Here is a 22,849-nt window from a genome sequence, read left to right as displayed (position 1 = left end):
AGCCTGTGCGTCCGGAGCCTGTGCTCCGCAACGGGAGAGGCCACAGCAGTGAGAGGCCCGCGTACAGCAAAAAAAAAAAAAAGACACCACAGAAGAGAATTTCTCACCCAGGGCTAATTAAGTAATGTTTCCCCAAAGCACTTGCCATTCAAATTTTAAAACAGACACCCACAGTGAAGTGTGGAGATGGGGCTGGAAGATCACCAGCCTGGTTGATTTCCTTCTAAATGACAATAATTACCCAGGTAAGAGGCAAAGCTTCTCATATTAAGTCAATTTTGATCATTTCAGAACTTAATGGTTATAAAATAATATCAGCCAAAATCTACAAATCTCATGAATCAGACCTGATGATTCGTGAATTTAGATTTAATATTGTTCTGAATTTGAAGGTTGGTTCAAAGAATACCTATAAAACATCAAACATGAAAACAAACTCAATACAGTACTCATGTCTCTGGTGAGAGATACAGGTGGATTCTGTTTATTCTGAGAAAAGAAAGTTGTCAGGACAACTGAGTGGGACATTTCAAATGCAATTTAAGGTCATACTCTTGAAGTGCATTAGGAAAAGTAGTGAGGCCACCATTTTAGGGAGATTAACATGTCAGATGCACATATGAGATTTCCACATCCCACGCCACTAAAATATATGCCAATTTAGGAATACAGAAGACTTAAAGTAACTGAATCTTTCACTCTTACATGCTCTTGGGGAGCATGGGTGATGACATATAGCTTGGGCTCTGATGCACTGTGGTTGGTCATTAAATGTTCCATGACATTTTTTATTTAATCAGAAGAGAGTTTTAACCTGGCTCCGTTTCAGCTAGGGTAATGGCAGCCTCCCTCCCAAAGATTCTTTCTTCCCTTCCAACTGGCCAACACTTGCTTCATTTTCTCCTGTAGAATAAAGATCACCCAGAATGACTGGCTGTGCATGGCAGCTCCTCCTTCTGTGCTCCCCTGGTGTTTTGGGGGAAGCTGTTCATTCTTTCAACATACATTTAATGAGCATTTATTCTGTGCACAGTAAGATATATTATACAGAGACAATTCTGCCCATTTCCAAAAAGATTGAAATCTAGTAGATTCCATTATTCTGAGGTCCTGGGACATTGTAGATTAAATGGGTTATTTCTAGTGTTATTTCCGATCAAGGTTAGATTGTTCTAACCTGAACCTAATAGATACTGCTGGTGTTCTGGGGCTAACTAGCATTTTCAGATTGCAGCATATCAAATATATGTAGTTAAACCTGACCTAAACTCGGGACTTTTAGTCACGACTAAATCACCCTCAACTGAGGGTGATTTTGCCCCCTGGGGGACACTTGGCAATATCTGGAGACTTTTTTTTTTTTTTTTTTTGCAGTATGCGGGCCTCTCACTGTTGTGGTCTCTCCCGTTGTGGAGCACAGGCTCCGGACGCGCAGGCTCAGCGGCCATGGCTCACGGGCCCAGCCTCTCCGCGGCATGTGGGATCTTCCCGGACCGGGGCACGAACCTGTGTCCCCTGCATCGGCAGGCGGACTCTCAACCACTGCGCCACCAGGGAAGCCCTGGAGACATTTTTGACTGTCACAACTTGGAGGGGAGGTGCTACTGGCATCTAGTGGGTACAGCCTAGAGATACTGCTGAACATTTAATAATGCATGGGACAGTCCCTCACAACAAAGAATTCTCTAGCCAAAATGTCAATAATGCCGAGATCGAGAAACCCTGCCTTAATCCGACTGCCAGGTTAACTAAACCAGGAGTCAATGCCATTTACCAATCAGTTATTTATTTTATTATTTTGAAGGAGACTCCACAAGACCGTTGTGATGTGGGTATTAAAATGGGCTGGTATCAAAATCCAACTTAATAACAAAATATCTTCTGTGTGACATTTCCTCTCTGTCCTTAATGGACATCAACTCACTCTGTCTCACAAATGGCAGTGATCATAAACGACACCGAGAATTATTTTCTATAACCATGGGCTCTAATAACTGGAAGAGTTTGGGGGCCCACCTGGAGCAAAACACAGATTACATTTTATTTATATTTCAAGATATCTTTCACAGATTAAAAAAAAGGAGGCTTGGCAAGATTAAAAGGCTATCGTGGTCCCATGACAAGTTCAAGGTTGAAGGTGAGTTAGATCCCATGCCTCCCGACTGCCAATCCAAGCTTCCTCTGCTATCCTGGAGACTAATCTGGAACTCAGCTGCATCTTGAAGTTAAATAAGAAACAGAGGTGACATCTGAAAATGCTAACAGCCCATGTGCTGTGTATTTTCCGTGGCACTGAGGCAATGTGTTCTGAGGCTGGGCTACTTCTTGTCAGGAGCCACAGCGACAGTGTCAGCCACTGTGCTTGGGGGTAAGCTAGGAGTAGAGTTTGTTAAACTGACAGGCATCTGCATCTCCTCAGCTGGAGGCGGGTGCTCCTGGTAGGATCTGCCAAACTAGGAGGCAAGGGCAGATCCCAAGACCTATCGGGGAGTGTCAGTAAGGGCCTAACCTTGTTTCCCAATGGCAGCTGGGGCACTTCTCCCAGTTTTCTCCCTCTGGCTCCTAAAATGGTTACTGCATTGTATTCTGTTATCTTTCAAATAATTCCAACCTCGTAAAGGTCTTTAAAGGGAAGTATGTAAAGTTTCAGCCCTGACATTCTCTTCTCAGTAACTCTTAGGTTTGCACATGGAATTGGGCCTGTGTAGTGAGAGAAGAGGTATATACCCTATTTGTCTGCAGAAAACTAATCATAGAGGGTTCTGAATTCAACAGTGAATTTAATACTTCTACTTTCAAATAATTAACCAAAATCCAGAGATGCCAATAAACATTCTCATAAACCTTTTTAGTATACAGAGTCCACCTTTATTTAGTCAGTAAGGGTGGGAGGAGGACTTCCCTCCCACCCGCACCCTACCTTCCATCTATAAAGAACTTTAAGAGGGGAGCCTGGAAATATGGAAATCTGCATAACTTCCCCTTACTTCTTTTCTCCTCTCAGATCTTCTGTAAACTAAAAACAGAGTATGTCATAGCAAAATGGAAGCTTGAATTTTCTGTCTCATGTTTTCTTTGAAAGCGCCGGGGACAAGGCATGTAAAATCCTTCACGAAGCATGTCATGAAGCTTCATGCAAGTTGGCTGTCTCCTCCTTCAGCCTTTTGACATGACCACTAATATCCTTCTTGGAACTATCACCATCTCTCTCTCAACACCATCTGAATCTGCCTCATGACCAAGGAAATGGAACAAAACATGGGGTCAGTGTATGTGGGTGTGTGTGTCTGTGTGCACGTGTGTATAGGATGAAGAAGGGGGAAAGGGGAGGCGGAAGGTACAATGGCACATGACCGGGTCCCAGAAAGAATGCCTAAGTCTGCCCAGAGATTTTCCTATGGCCCTTCAAACAGGATCCTTGTTGGAATGTTTAGATTCTGTCCCATGGAGTTCAAGTGCATGCTTCAGGGCAGCCAGTTACTGTTCCACAGAGGTGTGAATGTCCTGGAGTTTCCCAAGCACAATACTTCACACTGTCGGTTCAGAACTACTTTAATTCACCTTTCCACCATCCCAGCCCCGTTAAGAAGCTGTTGGATCTGCAGAGAAGCCTAGCACAGCCAGGGATGAAAATACCAATGAAAGCAGGAAAGAGACCTGTAGTAAACATTCTAGTATAAGAATATAATCAAATTTTTGCCCACTTTTTGCCTGATAATAATCAAGGTCTGACTTTAGCAATTACAAGAAGTTTACCCAAAAAGTTTTGTTTTCCTGAAGGATGAAAAAAAAAAAAAAGCCATCACTTTATCCTGGCTTCACGCAGCCCCATTTAAGGGTAGTGGATTACGGTTTTGCTCTATATAGACAATAAAGCACATATCCTCTGGGAAAAGTTCCTTGGAAGTGTAAGTGTTTGGAAGCCCATGAATCAAACAGATCAAGAACCCCTGCATTCACCCAGTCTACATCTGTTGCCAGTTCCAGATCATTCCCTGTGGATGACTTGTATATTATTACACAAGGCAACATCCTAAAATGAAAGCACCTCTAAGAGAATTACGGTGTTAAAGTGAATATACAATCCAGATGCTTCCCAACTCGGGTGAACCCCAGGAGGTCTCCACCCCCGACAAAATGAGACGACACAGAAAAGCCTAATGACGGCTCCACATGGATTTAGCCTGAAGGGGACTGTTTATTTTTTTGACTTTGAGAAACTGCACTGGGGATCAGCCAAAAAATGAATACGGAAAAGTCCCCTTAAATTGTACAGAGTCTTTAATCCTGAAGACCAGCTTCTGAACGTCAATACCTTTAACAGGAGTGACTTGAAATCAGGTCTTAGGGTACAAAGAAAAGAGAGTGGAAGGAGATACCGAAGAAAGCTGCTAAGGTGCAAGAATGGGTGGAAAGTGGTTGCCACTTATATTCCCGAAGACTCTGGCGAGCCCTTCGCACTCATTCCAGAAAGTCCCCAAAGCTGTTTGGCATTAGAGGTGGGCAAGAAAAAGCAGACATCACAATACTTTGCTTGTGAACCACATCCACTCCCCTCCCTTAACGAGAATCTTGTGGGCTCAAACCACAGGCTCATAACGGAACCCTCCCTGCCAGGGCAGCAGACAAATCTCGCTTTCCCACAGGCTGGCTCGGGATTTTTGCCTCCCCCCACAATGCCTGGGCTTAAGGATCCATCATCAAGGGCAGCCAAATACGTTTCTCCACCCATAGCAACTCAGTCCTGGACCTCAGCCAGAGTGAGAACACCAGGGTGCGGGGAAAATCCTATAGCTGAGCGAACAGAGCAGGAAAACTGGGAGCAGCGAGAAAGGGTTGAAGTGGCTAATTTTTCCACTCCCCTCCCGCTGTGGTTAAAGCAGTGACAGATAATTTATCACACATTTTGATTGCACGCCAGCTGGCTGTTTAAAAAAAAAAAAAAGAAAGAGTTGTTTATTAATTCAATTAGCTGGCTTATTTATCAGGGCTGGGTTAGCAGGGGCGGTGAGAAGGCCAAAGGATGCCCGTGTCAAGCTGTCTTTTGCAGGCCCTGCAGGCAAGTGGAGACACGCATTCTTACCCCTGCAAGACTTGGAGTGTTGCACTAGCTGTGTTTACCCTGAATGCTTCATGCGCGACAAGAAAACCCATCAATTGTAATGAAATATGAGGGTGGGAAGATGCTCAGAACAGGACAAAGTCATCTGAGTGATGACAGTCATTAGTGTTTATCACTCGTTCAGGGGCCATGTTCAGAGATAATATGGCGTCCTTCCCATACTCATTTGGGTGTTTGCTTTTGTTGTTTTCTCATTCCTTGGTGGATATTTATACCTAAGGCTGCCAGTGTATCAGCAGTTTGCCCAGACCAGCATTGCCCAGGATCAGAGGAATCATTCATTCAGGAAGTGGCTTATTAAAGAAAACCCAAGCAAGGTTTATTAACTGCTGCTTTGTGCCAAGCTCTGTTTGTGGTGCTTGCACTAGAGTTACTGGTTATATTGGATCCTCATGTGGTGGATAAGATTTGTGCCCATTTAACCATGAGCCAGCTAAGGCAGAGATTTTAATTGATTCACCCAAGGTTTCCCTCAAGGCTCTGAAACCAGGTGTCCCTAAATGCCCCCCTCATTTCATCGCAGCTGTCCACACTCTTGACCCTGTTCTTGGCCAGTCTAAGCCAAATGTCTACTTGGTGACCCAGAGGGTACATTTTCTGCTGATCCTGCTGATGGCAAGTAGAAAAGAAGGAGGAAAAAGGAAGAGATGTCTACAATTTTCTTGTTTTATTTCAAAATAACCTAATCATAACAAATGGTTATATGGTATACATTTGATTTTGTTTTTATTCAGAATATAATGATTTCCCTCATTAGCCTTACAAATAAAGTGTTTTATAAACTTGAAGGAAGATGACTTTGGGACCAATATATAAGTCTACTAATTTTCACATGTAATTTGGAACAAGTGATATTTTGGATAAAAAATAGAGGAGAGGAACCATAATATAAGAATGTGATAAATAATTCTGGTTCATCAGCCAGTTAATCAAGCAGTAAATGTGACATGAAGATGGTGCCAATGATAAGACCGAGTCAGCCTTTAGGGGGGACATTACATATTAAGGGGAAATGTGATCTGTGAGCTTATATATCAGGGCTGGGCTTAAGCATGAGATGAGGGAGACACCTAAGGATTCCCCTGAGGGTTAGTATTCTGGAGATCTATTATGCTAGCTTCTCTGTCTCATGCTAAGACTTAGAACCTCTTCATTGTTCATATCAATCACTAATTTCATGGGGGCAAGGGTTTTCCCCTAACTTCCGGAAATGTCAAATCATCCTTATCGTTTCTTTTTTTTTCCTCCCTCCCTTTCTTCCTTCCTTCCTTCTCTCATGCAAGAAGTGCCAAGTGAAACAAAACCTCAGGTGCACCGGTGGCTGTGTGTGCAAGACCTCCCAGCAGTGTCACTGTCACCCCGGTGTCTCCTCTGCTCCATGTACAGCCTGTGGAAGAGCCTGTGGTGTCCCCCTCCTCTCACCACTGGCTAACTCAGTCTCTGGCTCATCGAACCTTATTTCTCCCTCGACAACTTGCTCACTTCAAAAATGCCCATCATTAAAAAGTCTACAATTAACAAACGCTGGAGAGAGTGTGGAGAAAAGGGAACCCTCCTACACTGTTGGTGGGAATGTAAGTTGGTGCAGCCACTGTGGAAGACAGTACGGAGGCTCCTCAGAAAACTAAAAATAGTTACCATATGAACCAGCAATCCCAGTCCTGGGCATATATCCAGACAAAACCGTAATTCAAAAAAACACATGCACCCCTACGTTCATAGCAGCACTATTCATGATAGCCAAGACATGGAAACAACCTGAATGTCCATCAACAGATGAATGGATAAAGAAGATGTGGTACATATATACAATGGAATACTACTTAGCCATAAAAAAGAATGAAATAATGCCATTTGCAGCAACACGGATGCAACTAGAGATTATCATACTAAGGGAAGTAAGTCAGAAAGAGAAGACAAATGCCATATGATGTCATTTGTATGTGGAATTTAAAATATGACACAAATGAACCTATCTATGAAACAGAAACAAAATCAGGGCCATAGAGAATAGACTGGTGGTTGCCAAGGGGGAGAGGGGTGGAAGAGGGTAGGAGTGGGAGTTTGGGCTTAGCAGATGCAAACTGGTATGTATAGAATGGATAAACAACAAGGTCCTACTGTATAGCACAGGGAACCATATTCAATATCCTGTGATAAACCATAAGGGAAAACAATATGAAAAAAACAATGTATATATATGTATAACTGAGTCACTTTGTTGTCTAGCAAAAATTAACACAACATTGTAATTCAACTATACTTCAGTAAAAAGTAAATTAAATAAACAAATAAATATTCCAAGGTTTTTGACTAAAACATACAGTTTTAAAATCAATAAAAACAAACTTAAACAAAAAAATAAAATAAAATGCCCCAAGAAATGCCAAATCCTTAATGTGAACTTTTCTTGATATTTTCAACACTTACTTTCCAATACTCCCTTCCCCAAAATGTCTACTGAGTTGGGTAAAATCAAGTGGAATTAAATCCCATCTTCCTATTAACATCTTTTGCCTCCTCAGCTGTTACTGGTTGAGAGTTTCTGCTTTCAAAAATGGGAAGTTTATGTGACGAGGCACCAGGGTTTCTTTCATTTCTTCTTTTCATTTTCAGTTTAACTTAAAAAGATTAATTTTAAAACTGATATATTTTTAAGCATCAAGGTCCTACTGTGTAGCACAGAGAACTATATTCAATATCCTATGATAAACCATAATGGAAAATAATATTAAAAAAAGAATGTATATGTATGTATAACTGAATCACTGTGCTGTACAGAAGAAATTAACACAACATTGTAAATCAACTATACTTCAATTAAAAAAACTGATATATTTTACCTATTTTGGATATTCTCTTATTTTTCATACATGTTCAAGTTTTCCAGTTAAGCATGCTGTTCCCAGTTTCTGCTGCTGATGGTGTATCAACATGAGACTTTACAAATTTTGTGTGACACTTATATCTGGAGATGTCAAGGCCACCGTAACAAGCATCCTAGCATTACCTTAACTTTTTATATCTGAAAAGATGCTATGTAAACCTTTCTAAAAATTTCTTCAGCAGTCTTGGGTCAAAAACATTCCTACTGTATTTTCACCAAAACAACAGACAGACATACGAGTATGCATGCTCATCTATTTTTGGTTGAGAAGTTTGTTCATGTACAGGAAAAATTGCTCAATTTAAAATTTCACGCTGTTGAAGTCTAACGTATTTTTGGGTTCAGCAATGTCTCTAGTAAAAGTTCAGTTCCTAAAGTTCATTTTCAATTTTTAAAATTGTAGAAAAGCCCAAACCCTCTGCCTCGGCACAGTCTAAGCACTAGATACACTATTTCTAGAAAAATAATTATTGTATAAAACAATAAACTACTTGATTGACAGGAAATTTCATGGAAGAATTCATAGCTACTCTGTGTAACTATCTTGTCCAACCTCTCAATTTATTTCAAATGATTAAGTTACACTTTTATATAGGTGAGAGAAATACCCTAAAATTGAGGGAGATATCTTTATATTGTGTGGAAGCCACCTTAGCGCTAAAGGTCTGGCTTCTCAGGTTGAGTAGGAAAGGCTGTGGATAACTTACCCTGAGCACTGCTTGACCTTTCACAAAGGTATTTCTTAGATTGACTTCTGAAGTTTGCTTGCAGAAGGTTCTTATGACTAAAGACAAATTTTACATTTCAAGCCCGATTCCTTTGGAAATGGAAACACTGCCAGATAGTTCCACTGGTGTAGATTCGTTAAGACCACATACCAACATTTTAGAAATTCTTTTTCCCATCACAGCCTATTTAACGGCTTTGTGCAAATAAGGCATAATTTCAATATGAATCAGGCAGATTAGGGATTTTTCAGGATTTCTCTTCATACTTTCCCTAGAGGATGGGTATCCCATCTGTTTTGCTGAATGCAGGATAATCAAAGGGCACTGATCTCTCCAAATGACTTCATTCATTACTGTCCCCGCTAGGGCATCTGCCCCTAGGAAGGTCAACTCAGCTACACCGTGGCCTTCCCCACACTATAACACAGCAAATCCACCCCTCCTTTAGGATGTAAAACGTCTGGCGATGCACTGGAAGAAATGAGTATTTCTCCCCTCAGGGTTCAATGTTACAGAAATAACATACATCGATTCCTCAAGTTCCAATTTAATATGTATTCAGAATCTAGCCCTATTTTGGCTAAGACAGTTTGGATATATGTTGCCACTCTGCCATCACAAATGTAAACTACAGGGCAAAGGGAAAAAAGTAGGCTGTAGCTACTGACTGCTGAACTAAAAGAACATTGTCTTGTATGTTGGGGATCTGCTTCAATATATTTCAAAGAACAACAGTGGAAAGAACCACTAAGAACCGAAGTACAGGTGCTCTACACGGGTTTGATTTTGAATAATTTTAATACAGTATTAATCATGGCTTGAATTGTGGAATGCCTTTTCTATTACTCAGTTAAAGGCTATTTCCTCCGTTTAGAATGGGAAAGTTGTGTTTTGTGTGGTGTAGAGCACAGCCACTTCATGGGGGGATTATCTGGATAGTTCAGTTGACATTCAGCTTCTTCATCAACCAAGTATATAGGCAGAAGCATTACACTGCAGACTGCAGTTTCCTTGCCTGAGACACAGAAACCAATCCAACAGGCTGGACAGTGTGGGAAAGACAGCAGGAAGTGGAGAGAAGCAGAAGACCTGGCTCCTACCCTCAAGAAACTTACTGTCTAGTTGGAAGAATAAAAAGTATACATAGCAAATCCTGACAGTCTTAAGTGCCAGATTAGTGGAAGGGACAGAAAATGAGCGTCAGAGAACTGGACAGCATCTGGGGTGACAGGAGGGTGAGTCACAGCCAGGCGGTTTTCAGCTGGGTCTTACAGGACAGTCTGAGGAGCACAAGTTCCAAGTTTCTAACAAGGCTTAGAGACCTTATCTAGATAACCAAATCGTATGACCTTCTTGGAAGAAACGCCCTTTTCTTCCTCTATTCATTGCCAACACTTGTTATTTACTTCAAGGGACCCCAGATGTTGACTACCTATGTAGGTTTGCCCTTCTCTTTCACTAACCAAAAGCAGGTTATGCCTTTGGTCAATTTCATCTATAAACAGAAAAATCTAGTCACAGCCACCAACTGATGACAGTCATGGTAAGCAGGCCTGGAGGAGGGAGTCAGCATAATCTAGAAAAATGCATTATTTGTGCTATAAGAATACTCATCTTTCTCCTTTCTCCTTCACCTAAGAAGTGTTAGGCAGAAACTAATTCCAGGTAATAAATATCCCAGGATAACAAATCTGGTGAGCCCGTTTCTTTGATTTTTAAACGGTGGAGTTTTTTTGTGTCTACCCACCCCCCCTTTCTTTTCCTCTGAAGCAGAGCTGGATATGGCCGGCTGCATTCCAAAACGGTACGCTTTACTCTTCGTCCAGGAAAGAACTTTTCAAATAAGGTCCTAAAGGCTCATACAGTATTAGTGAGCACACATACACCTACACATGGTTGACACTTGCCAACTCCTGACATGGGAATTCTCAACACACCGAAGTCTCTGTTTGATTTAAATTTATTTTTAATCACATAAAATCCAATTTGGAAAATTGATGCATGGGATTTTCTGAGTCACCAGAAGCTCTTTATAAGATTGCACATGCATTGAGAAGGAAGAAATCTGTCTTGGCATGGCTGGTATTTCACAACAACGGTAAAAATGATTGGCTTCCTCAGTTTGGAATGAATGAGAGGAGTTTTAAAATCTGTAAAAATATGCTATTAAATCCTAACATAAAGTCAAGATATATTTGATATATCTGACTCATGGGGAAGAAAGGAAGGGAAAAAGTAGTCAGCATGTTGAAATAAGTTTATTTTGTTAACTTTCTTTTTCAGTCTTGTTTAATTACCCAAGTGATATTTATTACTCTGGATCATATGAATTAATTATAAAAATGATCTTTATTCTCTACTCCCAGTCATTTTTTTGTCGTTTTTGGCAGCATACTAGGACGTTTTCCATTTCCTTAAGGAGTTTCCAAAAATGATAATGATAAATGTAATTTGAATTCATTTCATACTCATACTCCTTATTACTTATATGCCCATGGAAATAGTCCCTGTATCCGTAAATGGATTTCATGAAGGAAAGCATGAAGACTTTTATTAAATTTAACTAATGTTATATCTCCAACATGATCGAGAATCACAGATTTACAACAATAATCAGTTCTAACGATAACTGATAGCCAAATCTTAAAAGGAAGGGGAGGGATAATTTCCTATCCCTACATCTTTAATGTACCAAAAGTCCTTAAAGTGTTATTTGGCCTCTTTCTATGCAAGGTTACCATAATCCTCTGCTTTTAAGTTAAAACCTATTGCCTTGTCACTATTAGACCTAAGTATCAGGCAACTTTTTAAATTAATTGCACATTAAATTATAAAGTACAGCTGGAAAACTGTTTACATGAAGATGTTTTTCTAGTACCTACAAGTTCTCAGTATTTTCTTATGAAATTTTCTTGTTTCCTATTTTTTCCACAGGAAGAGTAGGTAAGTTCTGTATGCCTGGGTCATCTTTCCCACCATAACGTGAAAATGAATTAAAGGTATTCACAATTCAGCATGGAAACATCAACAAACAATACAGAAAAGATCAATAAACTGTTCTTCATCAGGGGGATGGTCCCATAAATCATGGTACATTCATATGAAGACATGTCGTTCAACCAGAGAAACGATGTTTTCAAAGAATATTTATGCATAGACAAAAGACTGAAAGAAAATACTCTGTTGAGAGTAGTCATTTCTGAGTAATTGGGTTATAGGTTACTTACTTTTATTTATTTTTCTTTTTTCCTACATTTCCTAAAAATTGTTTTTGGCATTAACACATATCTTTCAATCAGAAAAAAAATTAATTCAATTTAAAAAATTCACCAAGCATCAAAAAATTTAAAAGAAACAGTGTGAAGGCTTATATTTGTGCAATTAAAAAAAGCCTCCAAAACAGAGATGAGTCACAAGTCCCAGAACTTTTGATGGGCAAACATCTGGACAGCAGATTAATTTGTTCTTGTTCTGATTGTTTTGCGGTGATGACTGCAGGACTTCACACTTCCCACTGTCTTATTTTCTTATTTTCATTCAAATATGAATCACCTACATTGCTACTGTAATGCAGTTACATGAAAAGATCAATATTTTAAAACCAGGGTGGGTATTTTTCTGCTAATCCTTTTATACCAGAGCCATTTGCTTGCTAGATAAAACAAACTTGGGAGGGAAAGCACTACAAGGACTTTTCACTACAGTGAAACTAGGCCAAATTGAGGTTAATATATAAATGCAACCTGAAATGAGATTGTTTCATTCACAACTATAAGGGTAAGAATGAGAAAAATTAAGTTAGAGAAATACAAGTGTAGTGACATTGGGGAATAATACAGTGAGTTCAGACATTGTTTTAAAATTCAGAACATTCAATGATAAGAATTAAGCTAGGAATGTCTTTGGAGTGTTGAGTTCCTTATAAGGATCTATTGCACTACGTAAAATGGTACAGCTGCTTTGGAAAACAGTTTGGCAGCTCTTCAAAAAATTAAACATAGAGTTACCGTATGACCCAGCAATTCTACTCATAGGTATATACCCAAGAGAACTGAAAACATACTTCTACACAAAAACTTGTACATGAAGGTTCAAAGCAGCATTATTCATAATAGCCAAAAAATAGAAACAAGCCAAATATCCATCAGTTAATGAATGGATGAATAAAATGTGGTATAGCCATATAATGGAATATCATTTGACAATAAAAAGGAATGAAGTGCTGATACATAATACAACCTTGAAAAGGTTCATGGATGAACCTTAAAAACACCTTATATTATACTAGGTGAAAGAAGCCAGTCACAAAAGGCCACACACTGTATGATTCCATTGATATGAGACATCCAAAACAGACAAATCTTTAGAGACAAGAAGTAGATTAGTAGGGGCTGAAGATGAGAGAAGAAGGATAAGGAATTTCTTTTCGGGGTGATGAAAATGTTCTAAAATTAGATAGTATTGATGCACAACTCTGTATATATACTAAAAACCAGGGAATTGTACATTTTTAACAGGGAAATTTTATGGTATATGAATTATATCTTTGTTAAAAAATTGTTTTTAATTCAATCACATTTTATTATGAGATGCAGTTCCTCCATATGAAAAGCAGAGCTAATGTGACTTTTAAATTTTTTCAAAGAAGTTTCAAGTCCTGGACTAAAAACTTCAGAGTCTTATGAATATATTTTGATAGAAATATAGAGATTAAAAGCAATTCTGATCTTCTCTAGTAAATGAAAATGGTTTTTAAGACAGCACTGCTTAACTTCCTAGCCAAGGGAACCAGGGGATCTAACTTCTAAGCTCACAGGACAGTTACATGATGTCAGTTTCATTTGTCAAAAAATGATGCCTCCTGGCTCTCTTGTAGGGATCTGATTCAAAACAACAAACACACATGGATCACCAATTAGGTTCATGGGATGGTAGTAGGCATTGCAGCAAATATAAAGATGAACAAAAAGTGGTCTCTGCCCTCAAGAAACCTTTAATTTCATAGAGGGTAAAAAAAATATAGGTAAATAACCTTAAGATACAATAGTAGTGTCATAATAGTGATTTAAAAAAATTTATGGGCTCAGGTGAAAACACCTTAAATGTGCACCAACAAGAGTGATAACTTTTGATGATGAAATACCTTATAGGAACAGAAATGACTGAACTATGAGAATCAACATGATAAATCTGATAAACCTAAATGTGAGCCCCCCTTCCTAATAAGCACGTTTTAGAAGAATACACACAGCATAAAAACATTTACATAAAGCTTAAAATGTACTAAAATATTATATTATTTATACTATATGTATCCATTAATATCAAATATCTGTTAATATTTTATGTAGAACATATAATTATATATCATATATAAATGTATTATATATTATATAAAATATGTAAAATATGTAATTATAGAGGATATCCATGGGAATGATAAATATCAAAATCAGACAGTGGTTCTTCTAGTACTCAGGGGGCTTCTACCCTATGGGTGGTGGGAAAATTGGTGATTCTTGTGTTATTTGTTGTATAGTCTTGTATATCTTAAAACAGTGCATGAAATTTTTAAAAAACTGGATCAGAGAAAATTCATAGGTCAATTTCAAGTGGATGAAGCTAGGGGATAAGACTTCTAGGAGGAGTAGCCTGAGCTGGACCAAAAAGGATGCGTGAGACGAGGGAGGAAGGGAAGGCACCGAGGATGAGGGGAATAGTGCAAAAGCAAAGAAAAAAATCACGAGGTTTTGGTGTTAGGGGACCACAAGGTTTCTTTAAGCCACACAAAGCATTTTAGATCTCCAGTTTCTTATAGATTTTTGAACAGCAGAACACAAAAGGACAAGGTGATTTTTATGAATACATTAAAAACAACACCTAACCAGAATCTCAAACTGTGTTTGGAGAATTACAAACTTGTTCTTTCTTTTTATTAGTGCGAACAAATTGGGATCCCTGGAATATACCGCTTGGGAGATGGTGGGAGAATAATTTTATCCACAAGTATGAAGTTGTTGCCTGAGGACAGCTGAGTAAACAGTTTGTTGAAGTCTGTTTGAGGACTGCCAGCTAGTTACACCCATAATTTCATCTCTATTAACAAAAACAGCTCATACTGTCGCAGTGCCCTGCTTTGGCTACCCCATGGTTTGTAGGATTTGAATTATGGAGTGTCACTTGAGTAACATTCTATAGCAGTGGGGCTGTATTTTGATGTCCTTTCGCTACCCACCCCCACTCTGCTGATTTATGGCAAACCACGCAGAGACCTAAATCAAAACTCGAAAATACGTGTGAAATAACGCAAAACAGAGTCTCAGGGTTGGCAATTCAGTAATTATACCTAAAGGGAAAATAATTATGTAATACCTTATGGCAAGAGTAAGTCTCAGAATAACAAATGTCCATACTATAAATGTAGAATTCTGGGAAGAACACGCCAGGTCTTTGAAAAGAAGCCGAGGAAGAGGTTGCCTTTTAAAAGGACCCAGAGACAACTTCATGAATGATGTCTGGTCTCTGATAATACTTTCATAGTCCAGGAAATGAAGGCCTGAGTGAGTGAAGTGACATGGCCCTGACAAAATGAATGCCAAAAAAAAAGGGTGGGGGACAAAACTCGAGTTATTGATTATCTCAGCTCAGTCTCAACTACTACCTGCAGAAGCCTTTGGTTTTATTTATCAGCTAAGATTCTGAACGTATGAAAGCAACGTATTGGTAGAAAACAGAAAACTCTCCAAGTCTTGACAGCAACTATGAAATGGAAATGAAAACAAAACAAAACAAAACAAAAAAACCCCTCATACTGGAGACCTTTCAATTAAAAAAAGAAAGATGAAAGAATTCCTCAGTAGTCAAGAGCATAAAACTCACCCCTCTAAGTCTATCAGTTAATGAACAACCCCTAAAGTAGAGGGAAATATGAGAGAAATGACCTGGGCAATATTCCAGCTTAAATCTTCATGTTGGAAAACAACTCTCCATCAACCCCTATATTGTAAAGCCCTGGCATGGGAAATGAAATGAAAGATGCTAGGAAAAGATTAAGTGACTCAGGCTCTTATAGGCTGACTTTGCTCATTAAAAATTAGCTCTGAATTTAAGTGTTCCCTAAGTCCCTCAAGCCACTCACTGGGATGGAGCCATACTAGGTGAAATTGTGTGAGCTCAGGGGACAGGGGTGTCAATGAAAACCACTCTAAACAGGGAAATCCAGGGAAAGATATGGGTTTCTTAAAGATAGGGGTTGGCAAACTACTGCCCTTGGGCCAAATCTGCTAGCTGTCTAATTTTGTAAATAAAGTTTTATTGGAACATAGCTATGCCCATTCATTCATGTATTGTGTATGGCTGCTTTTGAGATGTAATGGTAGACTTGGGAAGTTACAGACATCATATGGCCCACGAAGCCGAAGTATTGATTATCTGGCCCTTTTCAGAAACAGTTTGCCCACCTCTGCTTCAATTTACCAGTTATCTGGAACAGCTTCAGTTGTTAAAAACCTTTTAGAAGAATAATTTGTAAGAATAGCTATCTAGCTGGGCACCACCTTTAGGTATTTTTGCTTAAGCTTTAGAGCAAAAAACTACTTCCTTGGGTTCTTTTTGGTTATTGTATTTTCCTAATTAAGGGTAAATATAAATTATATATTAAATTAAATTAGGCTGTAACACTTGAAATTAGGTCTTAACTTTTTTTTTTTCTTTTTGCTCTGCATGAATGCATGACAGTAGAGGTAGGTAGAATCTAACACAACCAATCTTAAGATGATTCCTTTTTGGAAACCAAGCTATTTAAGAAAGTATTAATAAAGCACCGAAAAAGAAATGCTAGATGGGGGCTTAAAGGGGAAATTTACATGCTTGAAAATAATAGTAACAATTTCTAAAGCTCTCTAAAGCATTGCCTTGTAATAAACTCATTTAATCCTTACAACTGCCTATACATTTGATAGTATGTGGTCCATTTTGAGATCAATGAGGTTAAGAAAGCTGCCTGTGATCATGGACTAGCAAAATGGTGGACAAGACCCAGATCACAAGGCTCACTTTCAAATCCAAATGCTTTCCATACTTCCAGGCAGTGACTCTTAGAAGGAGGACTTGCTTAGGAAAGCTGAGCTCTCTTGTCTTAAACCTGAGTGAGCTTGGACAAGTCTTTCAGTCCCTCTGGCTCTCAGTTAATATATCAAAAAAATGAGTGATCATGTTCCACAAAAGACGTTACTGCTTTGCCCTATGAAAACTATAATTGAGAATTTTACTATATGTAGTTTGGAAAGGTCTCTAAAAGAGAATTTACCTTCCGGTGTTTCCTCTGTTCATAGCAATTCTTACTCCTTTCTCAAGTATTTGGCTGGATGAATCAGTAGTTTCATGTAGGGGGTGAGTTTGTGGTGGACACACTGGCCCCCACCTCTCTTCACTTTCTGTTGCTCCTGGGAAGTCAGGGTTCAGGGGATCCTGTCTCACAGCTTCTGTTGGTGGGTTTGGCTTCACATTCCCCAGGGCTCTCATGGACACCCTGCTTCCCATTCAGTTTTGCTCTAAGCAATTGCCCCCTTCAGCCTGCCCAGGTCACACTGCTGCCCTCGTTGCTCTTTTGCACCAGCTTCCAACACTTTTTGGCCATTAACCTGAGCATTTTCTACACCATTTTTTGGCCATTAACCTGAGCATTTTTTAATCCTGAGCCCACAGGTCCTAGTTTCTGGCAGCCTGAAGTGGGGTCTCTGTAAAGAGAGATTCTGCCAAATTCAGGAAACCCCACCAGCATCTGCTGTCTGAGGAAGTGGAACTACTTTTATATGTGAAACCACTCCATGCCCCTTAAAACCTAGGCTGGGCAGCCAAGGTAGGTGGCTGCCCAAGAAAGTGGGCGAGTTTCATAAATGAGAACTGCCCTTTGCTGTCTAGTTTCTACCAGCCACGAAGAAAGAGGTGACCTACCCCTTCTGAGAAATGTACTGCCTGGGGAAAACAGAGGCTCACACACCAGCCATGCAGAGGCCTGGAATGCTCTGACTCCACGGAGCACAGTCACTCAACCCTTCTTGAAATGACCAAAGAAAAAAATTGTAAGCATGAAAAATGTCTTCTCCTGAGAGACTGGCCCCCAAGCTCTCACCCACCCACCCACGGGGAACTGTAAATCAGATGTTACCGACATGGCAAATTGGCAGCCGATGCTTTAAACATCATGAAGTGCCAGGCCTGGGCCTCAATATAGATCCTTTTTTGTTTTAAGCACTTGCCACTTAAAAATACACTTGGAAGTTTCTGTAAGGGGTAGAGCTACAGATGGAATGCCCACACAGAGAGAGCATGATATGAGAAGGATGTCCTGCTTCTAACATGTGCCAGGAGCCTGGTAAGAATCATTTCATGCATTCACACAACTCTCTGTGGTGGGTATCATTACCTTCCTATCGAAGATGAAGGGGGGCCCTAACAAGGAACTTGCCCAGGCTCACTTGAGTAGAATCCCCCTATTCTAAGATGGCAACCATGATAAGGCAACATTAACTGACTAAACATTCCCTTGAAAAATCCTTGGAATTGCGACCATGGAATTTCAAACCTTGGATTCCTCCCCTAAAGGAAGAGCATTTTTTTCTTTCTGCTTACAGAACCACAGGGGCCTTAGAGTTCAGTTCATCCAAACTCTCTCACAGAACAGAGAAAGAAATTGAGGCATAGAGATGTAGGGTGATTTAGTCAAAGACTGAAAACGAATTGGTGACAAAGCTCTTCTTTTTGGCTCTGCTACTACTGCATAATTTTTTTTTTTAACATATGAGAGAACTCCCCCATTAGTAGAAGAAAGAAAAAAGCACCACCGACGTTGCGACTCAAAATTGAAGGCTCACCCACATTTTGTTCACTGGCAAAAGCCGTCAGTAGATTATCAATTCATTGTATCATCATTGATGTGACTGTCTTTACTGTAAGTGGGTGTCCTCTCCTTTTTCTTAGTTATTTTTTTTCTGGTTATGAAAACCAAATAGTAAGTAGACTAATGAATGAAAAAAAATGAATCATGATGAAAACTCTAAAATGTATCCCTGCATAGCCAATAAAAATTCTTTTCTTCTTCCCATACTTTATTCAGGAAGGTTGTCTACTGAAGATGTTCTTGGGCAAGACTGCAGGGAATGTATAAAAGCTCTGTGTTTTGTTGTGTTTCTCCTTCCCCACTCCCAACTTTGGTGGGGGGACTAAGCTTAGTAGCAATTAGAAGCAGGTGCTCCAGTACACTAGACTTGTGCAGAGACCTAAGAAAGCTGGCAACAAGCTTCTGCCTCAAAGTGGCCACAGCTCTGCTCTCGCAGGCAGGACAATAGATGGAGATTTGCCTGAAACCTCTTCTCTCCCCTTCCCTCCACTGCCTCCCCTTCCTCACAGCTCATTTTTCACAACTCTTACCTCCTATACAAAATTTTCTGTCAGAGGCAAGAATGGGGCTGTTGGGAGAAGTTGTTGTGGGGCCTGCTCCAGTCTGAGCTTGGGTTCCATGTCTGTCACTGGCAGGCAGTAGCTCACTCAGGACATAGCTGTATAGAGCTACAAGGCCTACTGCTAATAAGTGGCCTAAATTCCCCACTGGCAATAGCCCTTCTCTTTTGTTGTAATGATTTTAAAGTTGGAAGGATGTTCCAATGATCCTATTCACCTTTTAAATATGATCCCACCTTCCTGGATTCCACCTTCGTGATTTCCAAATGATGGTTTACCTCATTTTGACCATGGTCTTACTCTGATTGTCCCCATGGGGGTCCAAAAAATTACATTTCAGTCAGGTATCAAAGGAGCCTCCTCCGACTCCTCCCTATGAAGGTGTCAACTTTGAAGCCTAATTGCACCCACCTGAATGTACTTAATGACCTCACTTCTACATTCATAAGACTAGTGCATGGGATATAAGAGCCTCCAATTGCTATTGGTCACCTCCTTCAAACTTCTCCATCTCCATACCCTCTCACCTCCCACAAGAGTCTTTTTCTTCACTATCTTTTCCAAGGAAAGGGAAGAAGTGTCCCTGCCTCCACCATGGGTATTTCATGCCCCCCTCCACACTCTGGAACCTGCCCCCTCAGACCCCCCCTCCCCGCCTGCACTCCCCTCTCTCACGCTACGTCCAACTCAGATTGAATTCTGCATTTTTAACCAAATGAGTCTAATACGTGCAAAATCCAAAGATTTCATAAATGATAGTACTGTTTTCTATCCTGATGGGAATCTTTTTCAATTGACCAACTTTCAAATACTTTAAGGACATTTGGATAGTTTTTCTAAAGTACCTTTCTTCACATTTTAATTTTTTCTTTTTGCAACGAAATTAAACTTTAATGTATTTGCGGCCCACCTGAATAAATGCAAAATTCCTTACACAGGAACTGAATTTTAGATGGCTCAGGAATGGATGGATCTATAGGAAATGGCTTTAGGTTGAAGAGGCTTCAGGCAAAATGGGCTGTTTCTGTCCCTAGTTGGGAACTTTGAAGCAGGGGCTGGATAGATACAGATGCTTTGCAACTTAATAATCTTGAAAGAAATTGCCACATGGAAAAAGCCACAGAAATAAAATTGAGGTTGGTAGAAAGGGTGTTTGCCAATTCACAGTGTGCCTCTTCTCTTCCCACTCCCAGGTTAAAGGTTAAAAATGTTCATCAGTTTATGCCATGTCTGTCCTGATTCATCTTGGAAACTCTGAGTCTTTAGAGCCACGTTGGGCTGAATGGTTATTTGGCAACATCTCTAATCAAAACTCCTGCCAACTTCAAAACGAACCCAGGTTTGTTAAGATATTTACTAATAGGAAGATTCCTGAAAGGACAGAACAAAGCTCAACCAAAGAAAACAATGTTGCGAATAGAGCAACGCAAGAGAGCCTGGCTAACCCATCGCAGAACGTCCACTCTGTCTCTCTTTCTCTCTCTCTCTTAGATGTGCTTTCTGACTTGTCAGTGACATACTGCCTATAGCTGAGTCTGGTACACGCAGTCACAATGAAAAGAAATTTAAAATTCATACACAGAGAGGGACAGAAAGAATTTCAAAATGGGCTAAGTTACCTGGGTACATAAACCTTGAAGGAAGTCATTTTGATTTTTAAAAAATTACATCATGATGTGAAGACAAAACATAGGGTCCAGAGCGATTCCCCTTCCAGAATTTTTCTCCTGGCATGCAGTTTAAAACCAAGCATGTATTAATCTTTGTTAAAAGAAACACACAAAAGAAGCACAACTAGTCATCGGTATAGAAATAATGTTTGGGCTCAGTGTTTAAATTGGTGCACAAATGACTTGTACATGATTCACATTTATGGGGGTTCAAAGCATGATATCTCCCTGACCCCAAGAGTTATCTTGTAAATGAAACCTTGCTAAGGAGGCATGGTTGTCCCTACACTTTCCAGTGGAGACTAGTAGGTGAGGGGACCAAGAAGTCTAGAAGGTTTACCAAGTCTGGCTGACCTGGAGCCTGAGGGAGGGTCCTCCTAATTGTTATTTAAGGCTTAATTACTCATGAAACCCATTCCCAGGTCTCCATCTCAACAAGCAGCCACAGATGATGGACCGTCTTCAATCTTACAGCTGAAAACTTGACATTCCCACTCCTAGATTCTCAAGTGTTTGCTATACTCTAACCAATTCACCTTCTCCTGTGCTTTCCAGAGGAAGCTAGACAGCAATTTCGAAGGGTTCAAGAAGTCTGTTTCAATCCCTTACCAAGAACCAAGTGCAGAATTTAACAAAAATCCTGGGACACGAAGTGCCACATTTCCTTCTTTTCACTAGAAAGGGTTTTATTTCTCATTTATTTAACCAAATGATTTTTAAGTAACTTTAAAGAGATGCTGTATAACATAAAGAAAATAAACATAGTGGCTAAACCAGTAAACAATATTTAATGAGTTCTTCTTATGCACTTGGCAGATGCTAAGGAATATACAAATATTATCACATTTATTTTTTTATTTGATGTGTATAAGGTCTGCTAGTTTACTCTCTGGAGAACTGTAGCTCCAAGTCTAAGTCAGTTGTCCAAGGTGTTAAACTCATGTTTGTCTGATTTTAAAGGTCTTGCTTTTTCCTGTTGTACCACCCAAAGTAAACTTCTGACATTAGAGTCAATGATGACTTGGGGTTAATTCCCAAACTGACCTGCTCGTAGGCATTAGCTGCAGCAATCAGCCACCAACTGGGTAGAGAGAGGGGGCCTGAAGCAGGGTGGTGACCACATTTGGAAACACACTCTGTTACCCCATTTACTCTCTAATGACACGTTAGTAAGTGCCCATCATAAATATTGTTGGGTTTGAGATCCGGTGCAATGAATGAGAAACAGATTTTCTGCTGTAAATACCAACAGGCAAAGAAGAGATTCCTCCTCTTCAGCCATTCATGTCTTGACCAATATTTTTCTCTCTTTTTATCGCTCGTGCTGACTCTCTTTTTTCAGTTGTTTTTGTGGGGTTTTTTTCTTTCTTTTTTTCTCCTTTCTTGTCCACTTAAGTCATGGCTCCACAAGAAAGATTAAAAATAGATGTATATGCAAAGATATGGGTAAGGCAAATGTGATTTTGTGGCATTTTCTCTACTAAGAGAATATGCCAAAGGAAGGAACAACAATTAAATATTTAATTGCAACCTAAAATGCAATCATGGTTCTTTGAATGAAAAGTTTATAAAGAATCTTGAATGAATATTTTTACATTTTAAAGTGCTAGATTTGTACAAGGGTAAAACATCTAGGAAATACAGACTCTTGTGTTACTGCCCTTTACCAAAACTCAGATTGCGTTGGAGAAAATCAGACCAGACTATGGGCAATGTAAATATGTCTACCATTGCCCCCACTTTTTACGGTTTCTACCACGACACAAGTGACAAAAATAGGTGAAATATTCAAAGGCTAATTTGTAATAAAGTCTGCTATCAAATATTTCATAATTCAAAATAATAAAAATATCACTCACATAAATAACAGTGAGATAATCAGCTCATCTTTGTCACCATTTTGACGACCAATGTTTAGATATTTCATGGCTATATAAGCAGAGAATTTGGCTATAACTTCATTATGTATACATCTACGAAA

At 39.6% G+C, this 22,849-nt stretch overlaps 1 protein-coding gene across 2 annotated transcripts in view; it reads right to left on the bottom strand.

Annotated features, from left to right (window-relative positions):
• CREB5 (cAMP responsive element binding protein 5) overlaps positions 1-22,849 on the bottom strand; it is a gene marked incomplete at its 5' end in the record, with an annotated part of 330,757 nt that overhangs the window by 36,032 nt on the left and 271,876 nt on the right. The window lies entirely within an intron of this gene.

This window comes from Hyperoodon ampullatus (genome assembly GCF_949752795.1).
Source record: "Hyperoodon ampullatus genome assembly, chromosome: 9".
NCBI classification, from domain to species: domain Eukaryota; kingdom Metazoa; phylum Chordata; class Mammalia; order Artiodactyla; family Ziphiidae; genus Hyperoodon; species Hyperoodon ampullatus.
This window is presented reverse-complemented; position numbering and strand designations above follow the sequence as displayed.